The sequence below is a fragment of the Tachyglossus aculeatus genome, unplaced genomic scaffold (assembly GCF_015852505.1).
Source record: "Tachyglossus aculeatus isolate mTacAcu1 unplaced genomic scaffold, mTacAcu1.pri SUPER_32, whole genome shotgun sequence".
Taxonomy (NCBI): domain Eukaryota; kingdom Metazoa; phylum Chordata; class Mammalia; order Monotremata; family Tachyglossidae; genus Tachyglossus; species Tachyglossus aculeatus.
In genome coordinates this window covers 606,710-614,223 of record NW_024044838.1, presented here as the reverse complement: position 1 = coordinate 614,223, position 7,514 = coordinate 606,710, and the positions used below count along the sequence as shown (strand labels likewise).

At 48.1% G+C, this 7,514-nt stretch overlaps 1 non-coding gene across 1 annotated transcript; it reads left to right on the top strand.

Annotated features, from left to right (window-relative positions):
• Nucleotides 1-6,227: 6,227 nt before the first annotated feature.
• Nucleotides 6,228-6,365, top strand: LOC119921936. The gene has a single exon (XR_005448609.1). It is a non-coding gene; the product is annotated as a small nucleolar RNA SNORA7 (small nucleolar RNA).
• Nucleotides 6,366-7,514: the final 1,149 nt, after the last annotated feature.

The window sequence follows — 7,514 nt, the reverse complement described above, 5'->3', positions numbered from 1 at the left end:
TTAGACGTCGTCTGCTTCATCTCTATCATCATCTCGTACATGCGCATCTTCTGGGCCGTGCTGAGGATGCCGGCCGACATGGACCGGGCCAAAGCCTTCTCCACCTGCTTGGCTCACCTCGGCGTCATCTCTCTCTTCATCATGACCTGTTTCTGTGCTTACCTGAAGCCTCCGTCAAGTACCCCTCGACGCTGGACCTGCTGGTGTCCGTGTTCTACGCTGTGGTTCCCCACGCCCTGAACCCCCTCATATACAGCCCGAGGAACCGGGGCATGAAGGCCGCCATCGGAAGAGTCATAAAGGGGAGATTTTCCCACCCTTTTCTCTGGAAAAATAACAGTCTCCTTGTGATGACATTGCCATCAGTCACCTCATTAAGACACCCTACATAGGGGTGCAGGTTAGCAGTTGTCTTTTCTGGCTGACAGGAGGTTTTCTCAGGGTCCGGAGGACGTCTGATAAAATCAGTGTGTGAGGGACAATCCCACCTCAGAGGGCATTGTGCTGGGGTCGATACAAGCTAACAGGTTGGACCCAGTTTATATCCCAGTGGGGGCTCAATCTTCATCCCCATTTTACAAAAGAAGGAACTAACACCACGGAGAAGTGAAGTGACCTGTCCAAGGTCCCACAGTAGACAAATGGCGGAGCCGGGATTATCAGTAAGGTCATTCTGACTCCCAGGCCTGAGCTTTATCCACTTGTCCAAACTGCTTCTCTTGTGTAAGTCATTTAACCTTCATAATTAACAAAAGTATTTTTTTCCTTTCTAGACCATTGAAACTCTTCAAAATCTATCAGCCTTAGAACAGGTGGAAAAATCATCTGCTTGTGTTACATTCCTTAATATCGATGTCTTCTTCTGAATAAAGTTTATCTGTCCGACTTGCTATTTTTCCTTTCTGAGACTGAACGTGGTATCAGTGCTGTGACTTGTGAAGTAGTGTGATCTAGTGAAAACAGCATGGGCCTAGGAACAATTCATTCATTCAATCAATCGTTTTATTGAGCGCTTTCTGTGTTCAGAGCACTGTCAGAGCACCTGGGTAGACTGTAAACTCTTCCAAACTTCCAGGGCTGTGCCACAGTGCCAAGCCCCGGCAGGTCTCTACCTGGTAGCCATGGTTGGGCAGTGGATAATAGTAATAATAATAACAATAATAACAGTATTTGCTAAGCTCTTATTATGTGCCCGGCACTGTACTAAGCACTGGGGTGGATACAAACCAATCAGGATGGAGGGATTTGTGATGGTTAAGGTCAATTTAGTGGACAATGCCCCCCTCCTGCAAGTCCCCTGCTCGGTCGGGGGACGCGGCCCTGTTCTGAACCCCAAAATATTTCGCGAGTGTAACCATCACCCCAGGCTGTTTCCGACTCTTTCAACCGCCTCCTTGTCCCTCCCTGTCCCTCCACCCCCTCCACCAAAGTCAATCTCACTGGGGCAGCGTGGATCTGAGAGGCCTTAACCTCCATCTCCCATTGGTCTTCTTGGTGGGGACAAAAAGTCTCCAAAAAGCTGGATACTGCATTTGGCACACAAGATGTGCTCAATAAATTGAGGTGATGTACTACTGGATGGATGAATAAATGGACGAATGAATTGATGGTTGGATGAGAGGAGATGGATCTGAGCAGTTGGATGGGATTTGTATCCTTCTTTTACTCCCCTTCCTCCAACGGTCGTACCTACCCTAAGAGTGCGCCTTATTCTCCACCTCTTCAAAGCTCTACTGAAGGACATACCCTCCAAAAGGCCTTCCCTGACTAAGCCCTCTTTTCCTTTCCTTCCACTCCCTTCTGTGTCACCCTGACTTTCTCTTTTTATTCCCACCCCTCCCAGCCCCACGTCATTTATACCCATATCCACAATTTATTCATATTAATGACCGCTCCCACTCCAGACTGTAAGTTCATTGTGGGCAGAGAATGGGTCTGTTGTATTGTTATACTATACTCTCCCAAGTGTTTAGTACAGTGCTCTGCAGACTGTAAGCCCTCAGTAAATATGAGTGCTTGCATCCTCAGTCAAAAGTACGTATTGAACACTTACTATTTACAGAGCATTCTACTAAAATCTTTGGAGAGTTCGATACAACAAAATCAACCAGCAGGTTCCCTGTCCATAACAGACTAGCAGTCTAGAGAACACAGCGTGGCTCAGTAGAAAGAACACTGGCTTGGGAGTCAGAGGTCATGGGTTTTAATCCTGGCTCCACCACTTGTCAGCTGTGTGACTTTGGGCCAGTCACTTAACTTCTCTGGGCCTCAATTACCACATTTGTAAAAATGGGGATTAAGACTATGAGCCCCACGTGGGTCAACCTGATCACCTTGTATCCTCTCCAGCGCTTAGAACAGTGCTTGGCACATAGTAAGTGCTTAACAAGTGTTATTATTATTATTATTATTATTATTATTATTATTATCATAAGACCATCTAATTGAACATTTGGTCACCACACTGGATAAAATCACCCAGACCTGGGACATTTAGGAGGCTGAACTATCTCAGATATTAGATCACGATTCCACAGGTGAATGGTTATTCCTCCTACCCCCAGTACTTTAGGAAAAATCAAAACTATACAGAGAATCACTGTGGTCCATCTATCCGGACTCCAATCCCGGCTGTGCCACTAGTCTGCTTTGTGACCTTGAGCAAGTCCCTTCACTACTCTGGCTGTCGGTTACCTCCTCTGTAAAGTGGTGATTGAGACTGTGAGCCCCACATGGGACAGGCGACTGTGTCCAACCCGATTTGCTTCTATCCACCCCAGTGCTTAGGACAGTGCCTGGCACAAAGAAAGTCCTTAACAAATACCATAATTATTATTATTATTATTATTACTATTGTTATTATCGTCATCATCATCAGGGCACCTGGATGATAGCCTAGAAAGCAACTACAAGATCCCTCTAAATATACTGTTGTAAGGCTCTGCAGGGGGTAGCTGGATCTAACCTAGGAAGTATAAATTCATGGGCTCCTGATCATGATCATAATTAATTATCATAATTCTAACTATCAACATTATCATTATAGCCTTTATTAACAGTGTACATGCAAAAGCATGTACCAAGTGCTGAGTAGAAGCAAAATTATTAGCTCAAAATAAATCCCTGACCGTACGACAATATAAGAGAAAGTATGCATCAAATCCACATGTTACAGAAAGGCCCAGAGAGGTTACGTTGGTCACCCAAGGTCTCACAGCTGGTCAGTGTCAGGACTGGTATTAGAACTTCTGTTATGGCTCCTCGTGGCCTGATCAATCCCTTCTAGACTGTAAGCTCCTTGTGGGCAGGAAATTCATTCAATTGTATTTATTGAGCGCCTACTGTGTGCAGAGCACTGTACTAAGCGCTTGGGAAGTACAAGTTGGCAACATATAGAGAGGGTCCCTACCCAACAGTGGGCTCACAGTCTAGAAGGGGGAGACAGAGAACAAAACAAAGCATATTAACAAAATAAAATAAGTAGAATAAATATGTACAAGTAAAATGAATAGAGTAATAAATATGTACAAGCATATATACATATATACAGGTGCTGTGGGGAAGGGAAGGAGGTAAGGCGGGGGGATGGAGAGGGGGAGGAGAGGAAGAGGAAGGAGGGGGCTCAGTCTGGGAAGGCCTCCTGGAGGAGGTGATCTCTCAGTAGGGCCTTGGAGGGAGGAGGAGAGTTAGCTTGGCGGATGTGGGGAGGGAGGGCATTCCAGGCCAGGGGGATGACGTGGGCCGGGGGTCGACGGCGGGACAGGCGAGAACGAGGCACGGTGAGGAGATTAGCGGCAGAGGAGTGGAGGGTTCGCCCTGGGCTGTAGAAGGAGAGAAGGGAGGTGAGGTGATGGAGAGCCTTGAGGCCGAGGGTGAGGAGTTTCTGCCTGATGCGTAGGTTGATTGGTAGCCACTGGAGATTTTTGAGGAGGGGAGTAACATGCCCAGAGCGTTTCTGGACAAAGACAATCCGGGCAGCGGCGTGAAGTATGGATTGAAGTGGGGAGAGACAGGAGGATGGGAGATTGGAGAGGAGGCTGATGCAGTAGGAAGGAAATGTGCCTACCAAATCTTTTCTTTATCTTCCCCTCCAAACCCCGTCCTCCCCTTGATTTTCCCATCACCGTAGGGATGGGAACATCTTCCTGTTTCACAAGCCCATACCCTTGGCATTATCCTCGACTCCTCTCTCTCATTCAACCCACAAATTCAATCTATCACAAAATCCTGTCGGTCCCACCTTCACGACATCGCTAAAATCTGCCCTTTTCTCTCCATCCGAACTGCTACCACGTTAATCGAATCCCTTATTCTAGCTCACCTTGATTACTTTTTCAGCCTCCTCGCTGACTTCCCATGCCTCCGGTCTCTCCCCACTCCAGTCCATACTTCACACTACTGCCCGGATCATTTTTCTATAAAGACCGTCAGTCCATGATTCCCCACCGCTCGAGAACCTCCAGCGTTTGCCAATCCACCTCTGCATTAAAGGGAAACTCCTCACCCCTGGCTTTAAAGCCCTTAATAACTTGCCCCATCCTATCTCACCTTGCTACTCTCCTACTACAACCCAGACATCACACTTCGGTCCTGTAGTAAATACGATTGATTAACTGAAGGATTGAATATCAGCATAAGGAAACGGACATTTCGGCATATAGTGGATTCCGGGGGAATCTCCTTTTAAAGACTGTCCACAGAGAAGCTTTCAAATCCCAGTTGCTCAGGCTGTAGATGAGGGGGTTCAGGACTGGGTGCACCACGGCATAGAACACGGATATCAGCAAGTCGAACACGGAGGAAGAGTGTGAGGGCGGATTGCGATAGCCAAACACGTCTGTGCAGATGAAAACGGTGACGACGATGAGATGGGGCAGGCAGGTGAAGACATCTATGGTTAACGCAAAGGTCACGCTCATATTGATGGTGGAGTGGTCTTCAGCAGGGAGGTGACGTCACAGAAGAAATGCTGGACAAAGTTGGACCCGCTGAAGCACAAGGAGAAGATCGAAGCTGAAAACAAGACCCCGAACAGCCCTCCGCTGAGCCAGGAGGCGGTCGCCATCTTCCCACAAGCCTCTGGTTTCATGACGAACTCGTAGCGCAAGGGGAGACAGATGGCGATGTAGCAGTCATAGGACATCGCCATGAGGACGAAAAACTTCGAGGCAGGAAACAGGGCTACCAGGAAGAGCTGAGTCGCACAGCTCAGGAAGGAGATGAATCGGCAGGTAGTCAAGAAGATGGTGACGGATTTGAGGACAGTGATGGAGATGTAGCAGAGGTCGATGAGGGCCAGGTTCCTGAGGAAGAGGTACATGGGGGTGTGGAGGCGCCGGTTGAGGGCGATGATGACAACGATGAGGATATTCCCTGTCAGGGTCGCCAGGTAGACCAGGAGGAACAGCGCGGCATGGGCCACCTGCAGCTCCCGGACCTCCGAGAATCCCGGCAGAATGCATTACCTCACCGTGGAGATGTTGGACATTTCTGGGTGATGATGTCGACTCCCTGCACAGGAAGAGGAAGACTTCAATTTACAGGCCTTGATGTCATCGATAAAGGAATCAAAATTAATTCCCGAAGGAGTAAATCAATCATTTGTACGTACTGAGCACCTAGAGAGTTCAAAGGTATTAGTACAAATGATCCCTGATGCCAAAGAAGTACAAGCTCACAGTCTCGTAGGAGTGGAATAGTGTATTGAAAAGAGCACAGTCCTTGGATTCGAAGGACATGGGTTCTAATTCTGACTCTACCATCTGCCTGCTGTGTGACCTTGGGCAGCATATTTAACTTCTCTGAGCCTCAGATTCCTCATCTATAAAATGGAAATCCAAGGCCTGTTCCCTCCGCTACTGAAACTGTGAGCCCCTTGTGGGGTAGAGACGGTGTTCTACCTGATTACTTTGCATCTACCCCTGTACATACTACTGTGCTTGCTGTATAAGTAGCATTTAACAAGAGCCACAAGTATCATTATTATTTGGGGAGACAGAAACGAATATAAATTGCAGATAGGAGACTACCAGAGAGCATAAAGACTTGAACTAGGCTGCTGTGAAGTGTTGTAGGTCAGTCATTGTATTTACTGAGCAGTTACTGCGTGCAGAGCACTATACTAAATGTTCTGGAGAGTCCAACATAATGTAGGTGGTAGGTATATTCCCTGCCTCCGGCGAGCTTATAGTCTAGAAGTGATTTTAGTCTGGAACTAATATCCTCAGCCTCTCTTAGGATGGCTCCTGGAGAGTTTCCAGTCCTCTCCCAGTCTCGACTATGGGAGGGAAAGTCAAGCAGAGGCGTATCCATTCCATTCCTAGCTTGGGCAGTAGCTAGCATGTGGAATGTAATCTGCTACAAGTCAAACCTCACCTGTGCTGGGCAGCAGCCACGCGGGACAGAGTCGAAGGTGAAGACTCAAGTTTACCACCTGGAAGAAGGTAATGAAAAACCACTGCCATGTGTTTACCAACAGGCCTTTATGGAAAAATTAACAGTAGTCATTCTGGTATGTGTATCCATAGAGTTTTCCTGGTAAACATAACGAAATTGTTACCTTCGCCTCCTTTTGTGGAGTGAAAACCTGAGTCTCCACCATTGTCTTTGATCCACATTTTGATCATTTGTCCATGACGGCAGACTTGGGGACAGTGATTGAGTTGTAGCAGAGGTCGATGATCGACCGGTTCCCACATGGGGGTGTGGAGGCGCCGGTCGATGGCAGTGATGGCAACGATGAGGAGATTCCCCGTCAGGGCTGCCAGGTAGATCAGGAGGAACAGCGTGGAGTAGACCAGCTGCAGCTCACTGATCTCCGAGAAACCCAGCAGGAGGAATTTCTTCACCGTGGAGACGTTAGAAGCACCAAGCTTCGAACTGTACAGAAGCAGGGTGCTATTCATTCATTCATTCATTCAATCGTATTAATTGAGGGCTTACTGTGTGCAGAGCATTTTACTAAGCGCTTAAATGCTACTTTGTGTTAGGCACTGTACCAGGCACTGGGATGGTTACAAGCAAATCGTGTTGGAAACAGTCTCTGTCCCACGTGGGGCTCACAATCTCAATCCCCATTTGACAGATGAGGTCACTGAGGCCCAGAGAAGTGAAGTGAAGTGACTTGTCCAAGGTCACCGAGCAGACAGGTGGCAGAGCCTGGATTAGAATCCGTGACCTTCTGACCTCCAGGCCCGGGCTCTACCCACTAGGCCACGTGGGAGAACGGGCCCGGAGCTCCGTTGAGACAGCTGACTGTCCGGGAATCTCGGAAGGCCAGGATCGTGGGCTCCCTGTGGTTCTGGCCCCACACCCTAAATAACTGCCCATTCCCATGTGATCCCCAAGCGGTGGAGGCAGAACTAGAACCCAGGTACCCTGACTTCGAGGTCCATTCTCTATCAACTGGGCTATGCTGCTTCCCTGTGTTTCCCTGTCTCAGGGTGCTTAATTGTCTTCGTCTGGGCCTGTGTAAAGGCCCCCCTCTCCATCCTTAATAATAATGATAACAAGAA